The 21,664-nt window shown below is 41.1% G+C and overlaps 1 long non-coding RNA gene and 1 pseudogene across 1 annotated transcript; both read right to left on the bottom strand.

Annotated features, from left to right (window-relative positions):
- Positions 1-665: 665 nt before the first annotated feature.
- On the bottom strand, positions 666-1,286 carry LOC127643658 (uncharacterized). The gene is made up of 3 exons (XR_007970558.1): positions 1,224-1,286; positions 1,035-1,146; positions 666-856 (listed from the first exon to the last, which is right to left on the bottom strand). It is a non-coding gene; the product is annotated as an uncharacterized LOC127643658 (long non-coding RNA).
- A 6,453-nt stretch (positions 1,287-7,739) lies between these two features.
- On the bottom strand, positions 7,740-17,083 carry LOC127645999 (histone H2A, sperm-like; annotated as a pseudogene).
- Positions 17,084-21,664: the final 4,581 nt, after the last annotated feature.

Here is a 21,664-nt window from a genome sequence, read left to right on the forward strand (position 1 = left end):
GAATTTTTTCAAAGGCTGGAGAAATTATCTGTAAAAAAAGAAGTAGGCTGAGTCCTTCAACAGCAGAGAAATTAATATTTTTGAATAAAAATCTATAAGAAAGGGAGACATTGTGGCTTGATTTATTTTTATTAATATTCATTTTTCATGACCAAAATCACATTATGCAATGTGAAGAGACTACAGGTTACAAGCTTCATATATTACAAAAATACAATAAAAAAAAAAAAAAAACAACACATTTTTTTATTAGCTCTTTGTAAAGGTTGTTTCAGATCAACACCTGCAAGTGACCACTAGGTGTCACCGTGGAGACGGGTTTCGGATTGATTCGAAGCCTCGAAACAAAATGGCACATTTGCTTCGACTGTTTCATTGCTTCACGAAGCCTCGATCTGCCCATCTCTATTTGAAGCTGCACTGAAACGGTCATTTGGACCTTGAACCGTTTGGTGCCCAGTAAAGTGCATTATATGGAGAAAAATCCTAGAATGTTTTCATCAAAAACCTTAATTTCTTTTCAACTGAAGAAAGAAAGACATGGACATCTTGGATGACATGGGGGTGAGTAAATTATCAGCAAAAGTTTTTTTAAAAGTGAACTACTCCTTTTTTAAAAGTGAACTACTCCTTTAACTCCCAATCAATCAGCTGGTCATGTGCTGCTAATCAAGGTCCTCAGATGCAATGCACCTGAGCAGAGGTAGAGAATGGGAGGAGAACGAACAAACACAGGGAACACTACCGTAACACCTACTATACTGTACCTGGGAACAAAATTTTTGGAGCTTGGGGATATTTACTCCGAGGTTGATCTTCATCAGAGTCATCTGAATTCTTGTAGATTAGGTTTGGTCTAGAAGTGAACATGGACAAACTATAAATACACTGCATTATTTACATTTGTTCATCTGTAGTTACTGAAATATTCAAAATGTCAACTATTCCGATGTTACAGTAAACATATATTTCTGAGGATGGCCATGTGCACATACAATTCAGCTACTTCGCACTGTGAATTTGGAAATTATTACTTCTTTCTCCTTTTCTGAGGCTGTTGGCTCTCCTCCTCTGACTGGATATCAGTGGTGTCGCATTGCTGCTTCAAATACCTCTCCAGGCACCTCTCTGCTTCCTCAAAGGTATCTGCAGACACAGAGTTGTTATGAAATACTGATACAAAGGGCTGTGATAAAATGTCAACCCAATTTAACAATACCCACCTCGGCTTATGAGGACCCTGACAGGCTCATAAGTCTGCCAATTTTCTTTTGGTTCCTCCCTCCTCCTGATGGCAGCACGAACCTTGCCAGACTCTTTTAGAGGGTATGGAGGCCAGAAAGCTTTCTCCCCCTGAAGCCATATGTGTGGCACAACTTCTGTTCCACCACTGTGGAACTTTACAAGGCACCACTGCTTCATACTATTTTTATGGTAAAGATAATGTTTGGTTATTAACACATGAACTGTTTTTTATGAACTGAACTGATTTTTATGAACTGATTTGTACAAAAATGATTTACTTTGTATGTATGAGGGAATGGCTATGAACTCTTTTTTTTTTTTTATCGGGGAAAAGTATATATTTGTTTTTTATTATTTGGAGCTTTACAACACCAACACCACTGCTTAAGTCCCACACTTTGTAACAGCCAATGATGGCTGATTCGAATGGGTATTGGACATATGATTCCTTCTTTGTGAATTTCCGGAAGATCACATATGTTTCCTCAGCTACTTTGATTATGTTGTCAACAAGAGCGATGTCCTCAACTATCTGAATGCAATTATCCCCAAACCTACATGATAAGGTGAAATCTTTAGTTACAACCTTTCTATACTGATCCCCATGTCCCAAATGAGGCACCAATGGACCATCATGATGGAGGTGCATGAATTTATGGCCTTTGTTGATTTGGGGTGTCTGAGGGTCTCTTTCAGAAAGCCTTTTAACTATTTGCTGTAAAGACAAATGAGGTTTGCGCAGTAAATGTTTCAGTTGGGCCAAATAGTTCTCATAAGGAAAGGCAGCAATGTTATCTAAGGGACCATAAAGATGATATTGTGCTGCCAGGTGTGTCAGCTGGTGGACATTGTAAGTTATTTCACTTCTGCCATATAGCTGCCCAAAGTGACTCACAAATGAAATTAGCAATTTGTGAGCACAGTCCACCATTTTCTCTGATGTCCCAGGAGACAAAAGGAGATGCATAGCAACAGAAAACAACATAAAGTTGTTAAACATCTCCAAAGGAATCGTATCTCTCAGCACTACAGGGCCAGCGTATAGCATAAAATACCGGAGCTCTGTTGCTTTCCACCTATCAATTTCTGCGAGTTCCCTGGGTTTGCGACTGAACTCAGTTGGAGTGTAAGGTGTCAGTGCCTTCAACTTCACAGAAATCTCCCCAATTGTTTTACTGCCCAACCTAGTTGCAAGACATTTGCCCCGCATCCATATATACAGCATTTTTCTGGTTACCCCAAGACAACATAAATGCATGTAGTCCAATGGGAACATTGTCACCATTTTCACTACACTAACTAGGGGAGATGGCGTTCGACTCAAGTGGTGGTCCTCATCGATCATGGAGGCGAAGTCTGCGTCGGCTCTTAATTCAGCATTGACATCAGGAAATGTCATTTTGCCCTGCCATTCACCCACTTGAATGCATTTATCGCAACCTGAGTAACCATTGTGACCCTTGGTGTTTTTAATAAAGGCTCGTGCAGGGGCATCGCAAATGAACGAGCACACTTTTGCCATTAGCTGCTGCCCATTATAAATTAAACCCTTCTCCAGAATGGCCTTAAGGTCCTCAATAAATGGGCCCAAGAATTCCGAGGCACTTTTAGGCTTGCTAAGGCCACAGAACAGGCCAACAAGGAAGGGAGATCTGGTGTAATCAACATCTACCATTGCAAGAATTGGCCAGAACTGAAGTCTACTGCTTCTGAATAGTGGTAACCCATCTATATTGAACTGTAACTTAAGTGTGTTCAAGATGGGAGGGGGAGTCAAAGATTTAAGCCTCGACATTAAGCCATTGGTTAGGCCAAAGTGATAGTATTCCCCACCCTCCATCTTCTTAGTTATTATTTGACCTTGCGTCCTCAGAACTGTCCGAGCATCTTTAGGCAATTCTGGATGAAACACACGCAAAATGCTCAAAAGTGCAGTTAATGCCACCAGAGAGACTGAAAATGTAGAGGCCCAAAATCTCAGACCAGTCATCAAAAACTCTGTAGTTGGAGTTTCAGTATCATCTGAATCAATATGAGTTGTCTATTGACTCATGGGTCTCACTGAATTCTGAACTTTGCTCATAGTTCCCTATAACTGGAAGCTCCTCTATAACTGGTAGCTCCTCTACAACTGCGTGACTAGAGGTTGAAACAATTGGATCCACTACTTCCCTTGGGCACTCTACATGTTCCGATGCTGTGTCAGTCTTGCCTTGCATATTTGTATTATTAAAGGTCTCCTCAAATTGCTGTAGTATCTCTGACTCTGTGACCTTAATCATTGACCTACATTTGCGCCTCTTTGACCAGCGTGATGCCATTGTGAGTGCATGTAGTGTGCAGAATCAGAAACAGATATTTTAAGATTCTCAGATGAGGCTTATTATACTAAAGACTTGCTTACTTGAAAAACGATGTGGATTAATGATCTGAAAAAAAGGACAAAAAGTAAATAGTAAACAGCAATTTAATTCAGAATCATCCACTGCCCTGATTATTTCCCCACAAAGCAGATGATAACAAAAATTTCATTTAAACTGGGCTTGCAAAGGTTTTTCTAAAGACTGAACAATTTTTATTCATGAATAATGGACTCCCTTCACTATATTTAAGTACAAGATACCTATATCAAATCACATCACGTAATTTTCTGTCACATGTGCTATAATGTCTGAATGGAACATATATCCGTGACTGGTCGAGTGGCAGCTCCACCTGCCATGCAAAGATTTTACCCCCTCTCTCATCTTGCCATCTCATAGTTAGGTAAATCATTTTACATTTCTGGGTAGAAACACATTTTTGTTGAGGCTGTATAAGACGGACTACATTCAAAGCACTTTTCAAAACTGCCCAATATGTTCATGGATGTATTCGAATTAAAGGGAGGCAAAAAAGGATTAGCTTGCAGTGACATCTTTCATAAGGACAATTTATGAGGCCAAGTGACTCTAAAAAAAATCATGTTTATTATTTTATTAAATCAGAACTAATTGTTAACTCAACAAATTAAATATAAATAACTCGATACTTATAACTAATTAAATAGTAAATGTATTGATTGATAGACCCAATATTTTTCTGGTTGACTAAATGGCACATTAATTTCTGCTTAAATACTGGGTGCATGGAGGAATATGCATAAATCTCACCGCAAAAACAGGCTAATAATAAAACTACCGTAATTCCTCAAATAAAAGCCGGGACCTTTATTTACCTGAACTGCAAATGGTAGCAGGCTTTTATTAGAGGCAGGCCTTTATTAGAGGCAGGCCTTTATTTCTAATTCGCGATCCCCGCCGGCCATGTTTCCATGGTGACGCGTCATGCTTGGCACATGTTCACCACAGCCAAAATAGCCCTGTATGACAGATGTAGCGCTTTTATTTCTAAATATTAACAAACTTGCTTACCATGTCATCAACTATCTTCTATTCTGACTCTCAAATACATGTAAGTGAGTTTGTTTTGTCGTTTAAAACCCTTTATAAATTATCTTCTCTGTAACGTGAGATGGGGACCGCAGTTCAGAGATTCCTGTCTGTCGGATTTATTACAGCACGTGAATTCTTCAGTTTCTCCCGAAATACATGAAAGTGGCCGGTGAACCGGTAAACTTTATAGTTACTTACACTGTGTATCTGATATGAATAAAACACGTCGGCAAATATATTTGAATGTATTGTTATTGCTGCTTCCATGTATTTAAATGTCTGAAACCTAAAATAAACATTATGTGGTTAAAAGCACTGAATAGTTGTGATAAATGACAAGCGCTGAGTCTTTGAGTGTACACTAATTTTCCCCCGGCCTTAATTTAAGACCGGCCTTTATTTGTCCGTGTTGACCACGCCCCCGGCCACTATCAGAGGCCCGGCGTTTAATTGACTACCGGTTTTTATTTGAGGAATTACGGGTATGTCTTTAAAATTAACGAGGCATTTTAATTGCTTCTAAATGAAGTATGTGGGGCTAAGCCCCCCCCCCCTTGACGCCAGGCCTGGTTGTCAGGCGCTGTATAATAACAGTGCTTGCGCGTTCGCCTTCGCTCCAGGCTCAGAAAAGGTGCAGAAGATCATCAAAAATCGTGATATCGCATAAGCACTAGTATAAAACGACTGTTATCATTTCTGAAAACAAACACAATGGAGTTACAAAACTGTATCGCACATCGCAGCCCTGATAATCATATTTTGGATTGGTAGGCTATTACGAGATGGTCTAATCTGCATTTCCAGTTAACGTTACAACTCGAGACAGTTCTGCATTGAATAAAGTAAAGGTAAACCATGTATTTTGTGTAATTCTGGCCCGCCGCGGTCACTGCTGCTAGCTAGCTAGCACTAGATAGAGCACTATGCATATGCTAGCGTTGGTTCCGCGCGGTGTTCTCCGGCGGTCAGAAGAAATAGCGGTGCTGTGTTAATAGATTTCACGACACTAGCAATGGGTACAGACATGTATTTTGAGCTAGCTGTCAAAAAAATAGACTGGACCAATGAGGTTTTGCTAACTTTATAAGCTAGAAGAGATCAAGTACTTTTGGCAGATTTTGACACACTGGTAAAACAAAAATCTATTTCAGTGACTGCAGCACTGCGTCGGTTACTACATTAACCATCATGTTAATGATCAGCCTAGCAGTATTTGATTTGGTACAATGCATTCATACCGAACATTACTCAAGCTTACCTGTACGCTTGTGCCAAGGTCCAGAAATGAGCTGTGACCGGTGCAGTACGTTGGTTTTGATCTCCGGGTCAACCAAAAATCAATGGATTTTCAACCATATTTCCCTGTCAACTATATATCGATGCATTTTCAATCATATTTCCCTGTCAACTATATGCTGATGACTCTTCAACAACAGCGTCGTTTCCCGGTCAACTATAAATCAATGACTTTTCAACACATTCAGCGATCGCCCGGTAAACCAAATATCAATGCATAATCAATCATAAAGATAACTATAGATCAATGTTGTTCCAATATTGTTGCCATCAACATTAATAACATCAGGTTTTCATCGATATGGTAACGGTGATTCAACATTTATTTTGCATTGAAATTTCAACATCAACCATAATGATGATTCAGATGGAAAAACAACGTTTATTCAATGTTGGCTTGCTGTTTGGGTAGATGACGTCATATGCTAATTAACATATTCATGACGTCACCGCGTCTCATTTGCATTTTGCATAGTGTCCCTATTAATTCCCTATATACAAATGTAGCAAAATGTCAAGTTTGTTACGTCTTTGAATAAAGTACATTGTACAGAGTTGTCTAAGTGTCTGAATTCAGAGAGTTCAGAAACAGGAATGAACAACCGTCTAAAAATCTCCCATGATTAAGTGCATGAAAATAATACAAATAAACGGTCAAATTAAACTATTTAAATGTAAAACTAAAGGGGAGCTAACAATACAGATTCGCGATTGGTCCTTGACTACGCTGTTTGCACTTGCGCAGCTCATTCACGTCTATGTCAGCTGCCATGCGTTCGACTTTGTGCTGCTCCGCCTTCTCGCCAGCTCACAACTCTCACCGAATGGAGTAGACGTAGAGAGAGGTGTGTCTCCGAGTCCGGGCAGGAAAGCAAGACCATGAAGTCTCTTCTACGGAAGTAGTTAAGGTTTCTCCAAAAAGTCGCTAGATTTGTCGTTAGTCACTTTTTTGAATAAAAGTCGCTAAATCTAGCGACAAAGTCGCCAAGTTGGCAACACCGTCACACCGCTGCTTTATAAAGGCTAGTTCGAGCACGCGCTCAGTGTGGGGAGGGTGAAGAGGCTTGTGATTGGCTGATATGGACATCTACGCATCACAGTTGACCAATAAATGAACGGATCGTCTTTTCAAACAAGCAGCGGCAGTTTCCCGCTCAAGATCTTTAGTTCAGTTCATCTCTGTGCACATGACACAGATGCTTCATTTTAAACTCGTGACGTTTCATTTTATTTTTATTTGAATAATGAGTAACCTCATCAATGGCAATAACGTAATGTTGTTAATTACAATATTCACAAAATATTCTTAAATTAATTATATTTTTCATTGTTACACAATTTTGAAAAATACAAATTAAATTAAGCAATCTGATCTCACTTTTAACCCATCATCAACATCCCAAAGAAACAAACTGTTAATTCACAATGTTAGTATATCATCCCTCGGGAATATTATTATACCTTCTATCCTGCATTTGTATTTTATTTAGTCTACTGTTTGTTGAATGTTATTAAATAAACTATTGATGTGCAGATGAAATAATCTATATTCTACATTTGCACATATACAACTATCATTACTTCCTCATTCATGATATCTGTATTTTAAAGCGGATACTATATTCCTCCACCCACATTTCTTTATAACAAAATTTTCCTTTATTACAAATCTTGCTATCCTTTTCACAGGACTATAAAGATGTCACTCTCTTACAGTTCAAGTGTGACTCTTAAAAGACTCTTTGGGTTTATATGAATCAGACTTTAGTTCGTCTTCTTGGGCAGCAGCACAGCCTGGATGTTGGGCAGCACCCCACCCTGAGCGATGGTCACTCCACCCAAGAGTTTATTCAACTCCTCGTCGTTCCGCACTGCAAGCTGCAGGTGACGGGGAATGAAATTGAGTCTTCTTGTTGTCCTGAGCGGCGTTTCAGGCCAACTCCAGAATCTCAGCTGTGAGATACTCGAGTACAGCGGACAGATAATCAGAAGCACCGGCACCAACGTGTGCTGTGTAGTCTCCTTTGCGGATCAGCCTGTGCACACGAACGATGGGGAACTGCAGTCCTGAACTGGATGAACAAGTTTTAGACTGTCATGGTTGTGTAAGCCCGCAGGTTTGCCCTGTTTGTTTTGTCATTTTCTCTCCCTCGTGTTTCTCAGGCACACTCGACTGGCATGAACGGCGTTTCCATGGTAACATTCATTGTTCTCAGTGCAGCGCCGATCATGACACTAATTAGCTTATTAAGCAACACCTGTTCCAGCCTGATTTCACTCCCTACTTACGCCCTCATGTTTCTCTGTTTCTTCGCCAGATGATTATATCAAGTTGAGTACTCACCTCGCTCTTATTGTTTAGCTGGTCCTGTCTTGTCACTCTGTTGTTTGCCCGTGTAGTTCGGGTTGTGGTTTGCCTTCCAGTATTTGCTGAGTTTCAGTCTGGCAATCCACGGAGGAATTCCAGTCTATGCCCACGTGCCAGGGATCTACACTTCTGCTGTTATACTTGCATTGTCCGCTGGACATCACTCACATTACCTCACTTCTAACGAGGATTCTGCCAAACTTCTCCTGACTTCCATGACACACACACTCCACTGACGAACTCACTAATCACTACTCACTGCACGGTGGTGCATGTTTGGCTTTCTGCATATTATTGTGAATAAATATTTTGGAACTTTTTCCCTTCTCCTGGGTCATTCTGTCCAACATCTACACGCTACACATTTCAACTAAACGTAAAATACACATTTGTCAGATTTAGCCTTTTCTCACTCATTGAATTTGGCACTTAAAAAGCAGGAAATAAGGTAAAGTCAATCACTCAACCTTCAGAAAGTTGCTTGAGCATTTCATTGACGCAGATATTTTCACTGGATCTGTTGCTATTAGGGATGCACCGAAATGAAAATTCTGTGCCGAAACCGAAAATCCAGGATGCACTTGGCCGAAAACCGAAACCGAAATTTTTACCTATTTAAAAAAAAAAAAAATGTTGTGTATAATTGTATTAATTTTATACTTTTTCATTAATTTCATGAATTTAATTAATCTGAATTGAAAAACTACAAACCAATAAAATAAATCACACTTTTATTGAAAGTAGCACACCAAAATTGGACAAAAAATATATTAAAACTATATTAAATATTATTCTTCTTTCAGTTCTGTAAAAATCTAATTTTACAGATATTATTAACAATTATCCAAATAATGTCAAGTTTTAGAAAACTATTATATGCAAAACAAGAGTCAAGAAATGAACTTAGCTAACATCTTTCAAAAAGTTTAAATATGCAACAGTAATTTTAATTAAAACAACAGGCAGAACACAGAATGGCAGAGGGCCTCTATTCCACTGATCTATATAAAACTATAATATATAATTATATATATATATATATATATATATATATATCAGTGCTCTATTCTGTTTATGTAAACGTATGTACACTTTAAGTGAAAATGATTGTGCAAAACAACAGTGCAAAACAGCAGTAATTGAACTAAATCCAACCTCAACTGTAAACGACAGATGTATCCTCAAGTGAAGAACAAGTGTAATGTAATTGCTATACACATCATATTGGACCGCTTTCTATTTAAGTACAAGTGACAGGTTTCTCTTCAAGAACAAAAGTTGCTAAACTTTCTGACAGTCTCTCCTGTCAGAAGCTCATCAAGAACATGAGATGCTGCACTGAACAGTCTCTCACTCTCTGTGCTGGTGCTTGGGCAGATAAATTGGGCAGATAAATACCTGTGCGCAATCCGCTCAAGCAAAGGAAAGCGGTGTTTGTTTATGCGTCCGTAGTCAAGGGGATTGTTGCTTCTGGCGTAGTTCTGCTAGATACGTCTCAAGTTGTGGTGTAGCTGCGCTAGTTGTGACATTTTCCTGTAGAATCTCTTGCTGTATTCTGTATATATATATCTTGAAAGTTCTGCTGACTAAACACTGCAGATCGCAAATTTGATGTCCTTATCAGAAACTTTGAAGAATTTCCACACCGCTGACATGATCGGCCTTTGTTTGGTAGCGCTGTGATAAGGGCTAGATCGATCCAGAGTGAAATCTGAGCACTGAGGGGCGGGGCGAGGAGGTATATATTTTCGGCTCATATTTTCGGCCTTTTTTCTCTTTCGGCCGAAAACCGAAAGTGCTGAAAGTGCCATTTTCGGCCGAAAATCTTCGGCGGCCGAAATTTCGGTTTCATCCCTAGTTGCTATTTTAATTAAAATGTCTAAAAACAAAGTGATTTAAATTTAATTTTAAATTCAATACCTGCTTGTAGTGTAAAACATCTCGGGTTACATGTGTAACTCTTGTTCCCTGAAAAAAGCGGAACGAGATACTGCACTGCTAAGCGCTACGGGGAACAACCCTAGTTGTGACCGAGCTGAATAATGTGTGCAACACGTCAATGAACATTGACCAGAATTTATAGCCTCGGCTGATGAAATCATTAGATGCACCTGCGGCCAGGCTATAAATGGATACGTCACCAGGTGTCATGAGATACTTCTTTTTGAAGAGCAGTCCTTGGACGTCCCAGTGTGGCAAAGCAGCGCAGCATCTCGTTCCGCTTTTTTCAGGGAACAAGGTTTACGCATGTAATCCGAGACGTTCCCTTTACAAAAAGCTTCACTACGATGATGCGCTGCTAAGCGCTACGGGGAACGCAATACCCATGCCACCGCACTTGGGGCTGTCCGGACCCCTACGGTTGTGCAGTGTACTCACAAAAACGCGAGAGGTCTCAGACATGAGCTTGAGATGTCGACTCAAGGGCATAAGAGCCCGGAGTAGCATAAACATCAAAACCATTCAATTTTGATGAATGTGTGCGGAGAGGACCAGCCTGCCGCATCACAAACTTGTTTAGGCATGGGCTGAGATGTCGACTCAAGGACATAAGAGCCCCGAGTAGCAAAGCATCTAACCCATAAAGTTCGATGAATGTGTGCAAAGAGAACCCTATCGCAACACAAACTTGTCATAAAAACTGATGAATGTGAGCGGAGAGGACCAGCCTGCCGCATCACAAACTTGTCCAGACATGATCTTGAGATGTCGACTCAAGGGCATAAGAGCCCGGAGTGGCAGGACATCCAAACTATAAAAATGTAATGAATGTGAAAATCTAATTTGCTCCCTCTGCAGCAAGTTTGCTGCAGAGGGAGACCTCTAGCCAAGGTTTTAGAAGAGGAGAGCCCTCTGGTAGAGTGCGCCCTAAAACCTACTGGCGAAGCTTGACCACGTGCCTCGTAGGCCCGGGCAATAATGAGGATGCCTCTTTGAGGGCACCCCGCCCACCAAGCCGTGGCAAACCGCAGTGGCCACATAGAACCTGGCAGTGGCGAGGCAAGTGCCCGCTGACAGTTCTTTCTACAGATAATCCAGAACTGAAGCAAACTGACAGTTAGCTGGTTCTGTAATAAGAACTTTAGTAGAAGGAAACGCATGCAGGCGCATTTGTCCTATGTATGCGTTACTACGATCAGCTCCTCCTGAGGGGGGGGGGGGGCTGGGCAACTCGGGGAGAAGTAGAGGAGACATTGCGCTATTCATAGAGGCGAAGAGGTCCTCTTCTGCCCTAAGATCTCACCCAAACTTGTTCCAAGCGGAAAAAGCCCGGCATTTAAAAAGGTCTCGATAACCTCAGGAGAGAGCCCTGTGTCCCTCAGTTGGTACCCTTAGGGCCAAACATGAAAGATTCCACAATTTGGGGCAGGGATGAAATATTGCCCTGTGTCTGAGATAGAAGATCCTTCCTGTTCGGAATCGCCCAAGGCGAGCCGTCGAGGGAAGAAATTAGCTCCGAGAACCAAGCCCTGTTCGGCCAGCGTGGTGCTATCAGTAAGAGGCAAAAACCTTTGCTGGCGAACTCTGGGCAACTACTACCTTAGGGTGGAGTTCTTAACTCCCCCGTTGGTATTTTCTGTCTAGACCGTAAATCTGCTCCCATATACGGGCATCCAGGGATATAACTGACCTGAGTGACAGGAGCTTAACCTGGGCCCTATGGATAATCCGACGTGTCAGAAATACAGCTGACAAGAACGTGAGTCTCCTTGATGATTTATGTAAGAGGCTACCGCTGTATTGTCCACCCGCACCAAGACATGGCAGCCTCAGGAGGAGGTATTTCAGGGCCAGAAATACAGCCATCAACCCGAGACAGTGACTGTGACAACCGAGCTGACAACCCTCCTATCCTCTTAAGCTGGACGACCACTTAAATCCGCTACCCCTCTCTCTCTCTGGAAGGAGAACACATACCATGGCCCCTTTAACCAGGAGATTGAGTTTTTGTTTTTTTTTACATAAAAAAGAAATCCGGTTTACGGTAGTGAGAACACGCCGTTGAAACACAGAAAAGCGGCGAGTGAATTAAATTCTGATGCCCTTATAAGACCCACAGAAAAGAATACAGTATATCTGGCAGAAGTTTCCATGCTGCCAGGATCTCTGAGATGGGTATTATATTTGAACACTTCCTGTTGAGGGGTTGTCGAGTGTTTCACGTCCTGAATAAAATGCAGGAACAGCGAAAACACCCAATTTTGACGGAAGCCTCTGCAACCCGAAACACCAAGAGGTGGCAGGAATGGAGGGGCTTCGAGGGGGTACCGCCAGGGGTGAAGTGAAGCACCCGAGGGGAGCTACCCCCTAATCTAGGCGCAAGACCATCAGGGTTTTCTCTTACTAGAAATTATAGTCCTGAGGTCTTGCTTCGGGGGCTGGCGAGGGAGGCGAGACTGTCCCCAATCCCTGGGAGGAGGAGCACGACTTGCCACGCTTTGCTTTTGAGCCTCCCTTCAGACAGGACCGAGGTGGGTCTGAGGCTTGCTCGTCAAGCGCAGAACCCACACTCAGGTCGTCCAGGAGGTCAGCCTGGTACGCCTGTAAAACAGCATAGTGTGCAGAGCAGCACCAGCCTGACTTGCTGCTTGATAAGCCCTTCCCACTAAAGTGGAGGTTGTCCTACAAGGCTTTGAGGGGAGAGAGGGCTTCTTAAGTGACGATGCCGAGCCCGGCGAGAGATAGCCCGCAAGTGTCTCTTCGACCGGCGGCATCACTGAATACCCCCAAGCCTCAGCACCCACGATGGTCGAATATAATGACGTCGCGAGTATGTGAACACGGGAAGAAAATATATATATTTTTTTTTTTTAGGGGTTCCTCCCTGAGCGAAAAAGCTCTTCATGGAGGTTATCAAAGAAGGGAAGGGACTCATGAGGCGTTCCCTTTCTTAGACTGGAAGATAAAATCTATCCCCTAATTTGGAGGGTTTGGAGTCTCTTTTTCACGTGGCCAGTCCAATCTCGCAACCGCACGAGTAACAACATCGAGCAATTCCTCCGTAGATTTTTTTTATCGCGGACGGAAAGCTCGGAGGCGGGAAGAGAATCGTGATCCTCCTCATGATCCGAAGAAGCGTCGGAACGTGCTTTGAGATCATGTGATGGACCAGCTGGGTTTGGGGAGAGAACGAGAGAAAGGGATCAACCCGTCTCTTGCTCCTCAGCCAAATCCATGCAAGAGCCCCACGAACGATCTTTTTTTTTTTTTTTTTTTTCGTGAGTGCTGACTCCCGGAAGCAAGCGAGGCGAGCGCAAAGCACTCTGCCTGTTAAAGCAAATAGCAGTGCTCACACCCGCCCTGCTGCAACGCGAGAGCAGCGTGCTCTTACCCCCAAACAAACAGAGCAAAAACTGATGTGTGTCGTCTTCAGCTATAGAGCGAGAAGAGTCACTCTCTTTTTTTTCCTTTACTTTTTTTTTTTTTTTAAATATATATATATATAACATTTTCTAAACAGAAGAGAAAAGAGAACAACGTTCACTGCACACTGCCTAACTGATTCTAACTTCTAACATAGGAAAGAACATTTTGACACGGTTTGTAAAACGCACAGAAACCGAATCCCTCTGAAAAAAGAGTTTCTGATGACACCTGGTGACGTATCCATTTATAGCCTGGCCGCAGGTGCATCTAATGATTACATCAGCCGAGGCTATAAATTCCGGTCAATGTTCATTTTCCGGAATATTACACACATTATTCACAACTAGGATTTTTCCCCATAGCGCTTAGCAGCACAGCATCATAGTGAAGCTTTTTATAAAGGGAACATGGAGAGCTTTTAATTTTCTAGTAACTGCATGTATTGTTTTGCCATGTTGTTGTTTTATCATTATCACAATCTTCTCTTCACATGTGACTTTAAACGTTCTCACTCTGTTTTCACAGTTTTTTTCTGTTTGTGTTTGTTTCCACGAACTCAGAACATGTTGTGTTAGCAGATCTGGTGCAGCAGTTTCACACCATTGTCTTGACGTGTCAGACTTTCAGCATCTTCTTTAACACCCTTTAATATCCTGATACTGAGAGAGTTTAAGAGACTGTTGTGCTTCAGACCTCCTTTAGAGGAGAAATTAACACATTTTAAATATTACTGTGAATCACAGACAGTCTGAATTTAATTCACTTCAGAGTCACTTTTGTGTCTGATTCAGTCGACATGATTTGCATGTGTGTGTTTAGATGTTCATGTCCAAGTCTTTACTCAAATTAAAGAGGAACATCTTCAACAGCTTGAATGCACTAAAAGAGAAGTTAAATATCTTATTGTGTGTTCTGCATGCATTGGTCTGTAGACTCTTGTCTTTCTTCCCTTTTATCTCTGTATCTGAGGTGTGAAATGACGTTTGAACAGAGGAAGGGTTTGGTTTAGACAGGCAGCACAGCTTAAACAGTTCATTAAAGTGACAGTATGGAGTCCAGTGTGCTGCCTCTTATACTCTGTGAGTGTTTTATTATATTCTATATTATCTTCTGTTATTTCTGTGTGTGTGAAACACATGATGGTGATGTGGGTGCACAGGTCTATACTGTAGATTTACTGTCTCAGTGTTCATGTATTCTTTATTCTGTTCATATATAAATAATGTTTGGTGTTATAGTGATGATGAGAGTGAAGACTGCAGTTATTACTGTGTGTTACAGATCAAATGCATCTGTCTGTGTTCATGTGAAAGATGATGGACTTGTGTACATGTTGTAACTTTGATGTGTTTCATCTCTTCATATTTTATATACTTGTATCTTATTTTATTGAAATAATCTTTGGATTGTCTGTTGAATCAGACATATTTCTGTTTCCGTGAGTTGGTGTTGTGTGTGCTGTATCTTTAAATAGACTCTCTCCATCTTGAGCTCTCAGATCGCTCTCAACTTCTCTATTAATCTACGGTCTGTCTGCTGTTCTTATTGAACATGTTTGAGTAATGTGCAGGAGGCACTATTGTTGTAATATTGTCTTCATTTTCTGAATGAGAGTCTATAAGCAGAAGCTTTGCAAAAAGTTGTGAAATATGACTTAAATACGTCATATAATTATGAATGTGATTTTCAGACCATACTGGTCAAAAGTTACAGTTTGCACGAGAGGATTAAAAAAATAATATAATATTAATTGAGAAGTCCAACAAAGGGGACAGGAAGACCGGCCCGTAGCATTGGTGACATGAGGCCAGATAAAAGTTTTTTTTTTTCTTATCAAAAGTGCACCCTCTCATGATGAATGTGTGTCCCTTTACCCATGTGTTGAGCAAAATGAGCCACTAACACCCTTTCATTACTGATGAATGGTGACATACAGGGGTGTAGACCACTCACATTTAATGTCATTTTAACTGTTGTCTTTATTTTCACTCAAATTTAAGATTATGTTTTGTTCATTGCTGGGCTTCACTCTTTCATTGCACTGACTTTCTCTTAATACACATAAGAGATATTGTAGAAGACTGTCATTATGACAAACATTTTGCGAAAGAACGCAAATAGTTTCGAGAAAACTCAAAAGCATTTTCTTATTTTTTCCCCACCCAACTAATGTTTTCCCCACTAACTTGAGACTTTAGGGACTCCATAAGAGAAAGACTCAGAACATGAACTAATCATTTCTGTTTCCTGTACAGTTATGCGCCTGTCCTGCATCAAATGAACGAAACATGAGCACTGATTTTGTTTTGTCAAGAACGACACATCGGTCTCTTGCTCGCCCTGTATGTCTGTGTGTAAAAAAATCACCAGATTGCTCTGCAGCTAGAAAGATCAATAATGTATTTACACTTTCAAAAGTATGTTCCCCAACTCTTCCCCAAATGTATACTAATGTCTGTGTGTAAAAAGTACTAATTGTTAATAAATGTAACAAGCACAAAACACTTAAAGAGCATTGGTCACAACAATTTGATCTTCAGGGAATTAAAACCCCTTCTTCATTTCGGCTGGAGGGGCAGGCTCTATCACACGCTTCTGCAGAGAAGTGGCGGTTTCCGCACGCAAGGTAGCGGCGTTCTTGACCTTCACCATTGTGAAGTGGATGCCGCTGAACCTGGGCGGGCACCTGTCGAACTGAATTGCGTAGCCGAGTCGGACGGTCCATGTCAGCCAATGCAACGAGTTGGAGTGCATGAGCCACACGTCCAAGCTCCGGGCGAGGGGGACGTACTGGCGGGTGGGCCTAGCGGCGGGGTGGAGACAGTGAGGCCACATTGATGGGACATCGAAGCACTTACCTGACTCCTGATACTCACCAGCTGATCGGTCGAGGAGGGTGGTGGAGATGTTTCATCCCCACGGTCCGTCGAAACGTCTTGGGTTGAGTGTGTTTGTGCCACTGTTTGGTGCGCATGGGCAGGGAAACCGCCGCCTGGACGGTGGTCATAATGACGGCTATACACACCGGTTATGTGACCCAGGGAATAAGGAAACCGCTCTTTTTTTGTAACTTTTGGGTACCACAGCTACTTGAGCATGCAGTAAAATTAAATGAGAAAGGAAAAAAAGATTCTCCTACTGGCACTCCACTGGGGGATGGAGTGGTCTGTTCACCAGCTCCAGAACAGCGGGACCTTGGGTTGGCCATCTCCAGGGTGCTTGTTTGCTGGCCGTGAGACGGGTGACAACCGCTTCCTGTGGGGTGATCGACGCCGGGGCAGGGACACGGGAGCAGGCCGCAGCAGAGCCGGTGCTGCCGCCACAGGGGGACGCCCTTGGCGATGAGCAGACGGGGTGCGGGGTCTTCAGCCATGGTGCTTTCTGGGCAGGATTGTCTCCGTCAGGGACGATTTCTGCAGTGCACCCGTACAGAGAGGGGAGTAAGCCACTGTAATGCACCTTAAGGATCCAGCAGAGGTGAATAGAAACCGCGGGAATTCAGCTCACTTATTTCTCAATCAAATAGCTACCGCCCGGCTCCGAAGAGAAAATCTGAATGAGCGGTATGCACTCTCCCTCCTTTATACCCATATATCAGGGGGAGTGGCATGCAAATACCTCTCGCCAATTCCCATTGTCCTTTTATAAAAGATTAGACGTGTCTCGGGCTCCCAAGAGTGAACCCTAGTGTCACTACATTGACGCAACGTCGAGTGAGTGACAGATAGGGAAGTATCTTAAGAAGCAGAAAACTAAACACACTTATTTGAACTTTAATAAACTTTAGAGATAAACACTTAGTTTCAGTTTTTATTTTGTATTGATCCGTGTAGTGTTGAATTAATGGAAATGCTTCTTTGTTTTACTTTCAGTGCTGATGTCTAACAGCTTCTCTGAACAAACTCCAGGTAACTCATAATTCATAAATACATTGTTAATTTCCAAGGTTTTCTTGACTGATTTGAAGTGTAGTGAACAAGATATATTATTTATAATATTTGTGTTGTCACATCTTCACACATTGCATGATGGTCTGAGACCAGGTTGCATCTGTGTTTAGTTTCTCATGCAGCAAAACCCTTTTTTTGATGCTATTTGATGTCTAGCTACACATTCATTTTAACACTACTATGGTACTCTGTTATTTTTTACAGAAATAATTGTTTTAAAAATTGAATAAACATGGTTTCTTTTATCTGAGCTGTATGAGACTTGGTAACTTTTCTTCCACTTGAACAAACAAAAACTAAAACAAAAAGTAGTTGTACAATCAATAAATCAGCCAAAATGCAAAAAAAAAAAAAAAAGGTGAGACACTAAAACATGATCAATGCTAAATATATACACCCACTTACATACACAAAAATGAACTTATGAGACTTTAGCACAACACTTTTTACAACAAAATAAATTTGCTTCAATGCTAAACACACTCACACTCAGAAATGAAAGGTTTTGATGATAACACACTCACAATGCAGGCAGGCACGCACACACACACACACACACACTCTCTCTCACACACACTAACAAACACACACACTCTCTCACACACACACTCACGCTCTCAGACACATACACTCTCTCACACACACACACACACTCTCACACATACACTCTCACACACACACACACTCTCTCACACACACACTCACACTCTCACACACACACACACTCTCTCACACACACACTCACACTCTCACACAAACACTCTCACACACACACACACAAACACATTCACACACAAACTCACTCACACATACACACACACACACACATACACACACACACACACACTTGTAGTGTTTCCATGTTTTATGGGGACTTTCCATAGACATAATGGTTTTATACTGTACAAACTTTATATTCTATCCCCTAAACCTAACCCTACCCCTAAACCTAACCCTCACAGAAAACTTTCTGCATTTTTACATTTTCAAAAAACATAATTTAGTATGATTTATAAGCTGTTTTCCTCATGGGGACCGACAAAATGTCCCCACAAGGTCAAAAATTTCGGGTTTTACAATCCTTATGGGGACATTTGGTCCCCACAAAGTGATAAATACACGCTCACACACATATACTCTCTCACACACTCACACACACACACACACTCACACTCTCACACAAACACTCTCACACACATATACTCTCTCACACACACACACACACACACACTCTCACACATACACTCTCACACACACACACTGTCTCTCACACACACACAAACACTCTCACACACATATACTCTCACACACAAACACATTCACACACAAACTCACTCACACATACACTCTCTCACACACACACACAAAAACTGTCAAACACATTCTCTCACACACATACAGTCTCACACACACACACATACACACACACACACACACTCTCACACAAACTCTCACACACACACACAAACAAACACAAACTCTCAAACACACACTGTCACAAACGCACTCTCACACAAACACATTCACACACACACAAACTCACACACACAAACATTCTCTCTCTCACACACACACACACTCACATGCGCACATACAATCACAAGCACATACACTCTCACACATACACCCTCACACACACACACACTCTCACACATACACTCTCACACAAACACATTCACACTCTCACACACATACACACTCTCTCACACACACACACACTCACATGCGCACATACAAGCACACACACACAGACACATCCTCTCAAGTCAAGTCAAGTGGTTTTTATTGTCGTTCAATCATATACATTTACAGTACACAGTGAAACGAGACAACGTTCCTCCAGGACCATGTGCTACATAAAACAACATAGCACAAACACAGAACCACATGAGACCACACAGACTAAATAACATACCTATATATAGTGCAGGTGCGAACGTGTGCAAAAAGTACGAGACATTTCAATACATTTCTGACAATGAACAGGACAACAGACAGTAAGAGACAGTGCAGCACCGACCAGTACACAGTAGTGCAAAAGATAACAGTTTCTAAAAATGTAAACAAACATACAATGAGATAGTGTTCTATGCACATAGCAGTTATTGAGGAAGCAGCCAGTTATAAAGTGACAGTAATTAAAGAGCAACTCAGGACACGTGTGTGTGTGTGTGTGTGTGTGTGTGTGTGTGTGTGTGTGTGTGTCAAACCAGTCTCTGAGTATTGAGGAGTCTGATGGCTTGGGGGAAGAAGCTCTTACACAGTCTGGCCGTGAGGGCCCTCTTGCCAGATGGCAGGAGGGTGAAGAGTTTGTGTGAGGGGTGTGTGGGGTCATCCACAATGCTTATAATTACACACACACGTACTTACACACAAACACATCCTCTCACACACACATATTAACAGACACACAAACACACACACATACACAAACACTTTCTCACACACACACACGCTCACACACTCCCACATACATACAAACACACAATCACATGCTCAAACATACACTCTCACACACAAACACACACTCATATGCACACAAAAAAACACTCACACCTCCCCACACACACACACTAACATGCAAAAACACACACTCACTCACACACACACAAACAGTCACACACACACATACTCACTCACACACAATCTCACACAATACAATAACACTCTCACACACACACACAATACAAACATTTATAAATGAATGGAGGACCCCATTTCATATCCAGTAACATCTATTCACCTGATAGTTACTGTATGTGTAGATGAACTCATCCTCCACTGCTGCATTGAGTCAAATATATATATATATGATCATCTTATTCAGTCTTTCACATGTTTCTCACATCTTACAATCACTTTTAGTCACTATTTCTGCATATTTTGAAAGTTTCTCTTCACCTGTCGGATTGATGAAGTGTAAACGTGATACTGAAAGCTGATTGGCTTGAATGTTTATCTCTGATAATGATTGATTATGAACACGTTTTTGGACAGAAGCAGATGACGTTACATCATTTGAATATGTATTTTGATTGGTCATTTACTAATGAGAGGAGGCATTATGACATCAGACTGCTCTGACATTCATACAGTAATTTAATCTCTGTCTATCGCACATGAAAGATAAATAAACATAAAAACATATTTTTGCATTAAAGGCATTTGAGTTGTGTTTGTTGAACTGATTAAAACAATGTTCATTTTGAATAAATGTTTGTGGAGGATGAGCCATTTTTATTTATTTATTTTTTATCTTTGTGCAGTTTAAAGTGAACTCAGAATTTAAGTTTTTTATATTTCATCTTGAGCTCTATTCGGACAGAAATTGTTTCTCAGGGTGACGTCTGTAAAAGTTCATTTTAACGTCTCCTCTGTGATAAAACTCATGTGTTCAGATGACAATTAAATCACGGGAGACGAGTGAGACTGTTTGTCGATCACATGATTGCAGTTGCACTTGTTATATGGAAAATTAATCAATGCACAAACTGTGTCCTCTGTATTTGTGTTTAAATATGTTTGGAGTTACGCTAAAGTGAAAATAAAATGTCGGATCAAGACCAAATTCTTGTGTAGAGCAATTAAAGGAATCAAGAAACTGTCGAGATAAAACTGTTTATCAACTCAATAAATCAGTCAATGGGGGTTCACATGTTTCATCACCCGCATCACCTCAGTTCTCTCCTAATCGCACACAAGCAGAGATAGAAGACCAAATATCAAGATCAGTAAAGATGATTCAAATCAAATATATTGTATTGATAAAAATATAAATAAGAACAAATAACAGCAGTTACTGCCGACTAATATACTAATATACTAATATACTAATATACATGTTACACAAAAATCCAAGATGGCAGCCGAACCACACCTGTGCATAGATCTCTGTGTTTGAGATCTCAAGATTTTAGGATTTTCTTATGATGTTTTATGTCTTTTAAACTTAAATGAGTATACTCTCGAAAAACAAGACATTCTCTTCCATACTGGGATTATTT

The sequence above is a fragment of the Xyrauchen texanus genome, chromosome 1 (genome assembly GCF_025860055.1).
Source record: "Xyrauchen texanus isolate HMW12.3.18 chromosome 1, RBS_HiC_50CHRs, whole genome shotgun sequence".
Classification (NCBI taxonomy): Eukaryota; Metazoa; Chordata; class Actinopteri; order Cypriniformes; family Catostomidae; genus Xyrauchen; species Xyrauchen texanus.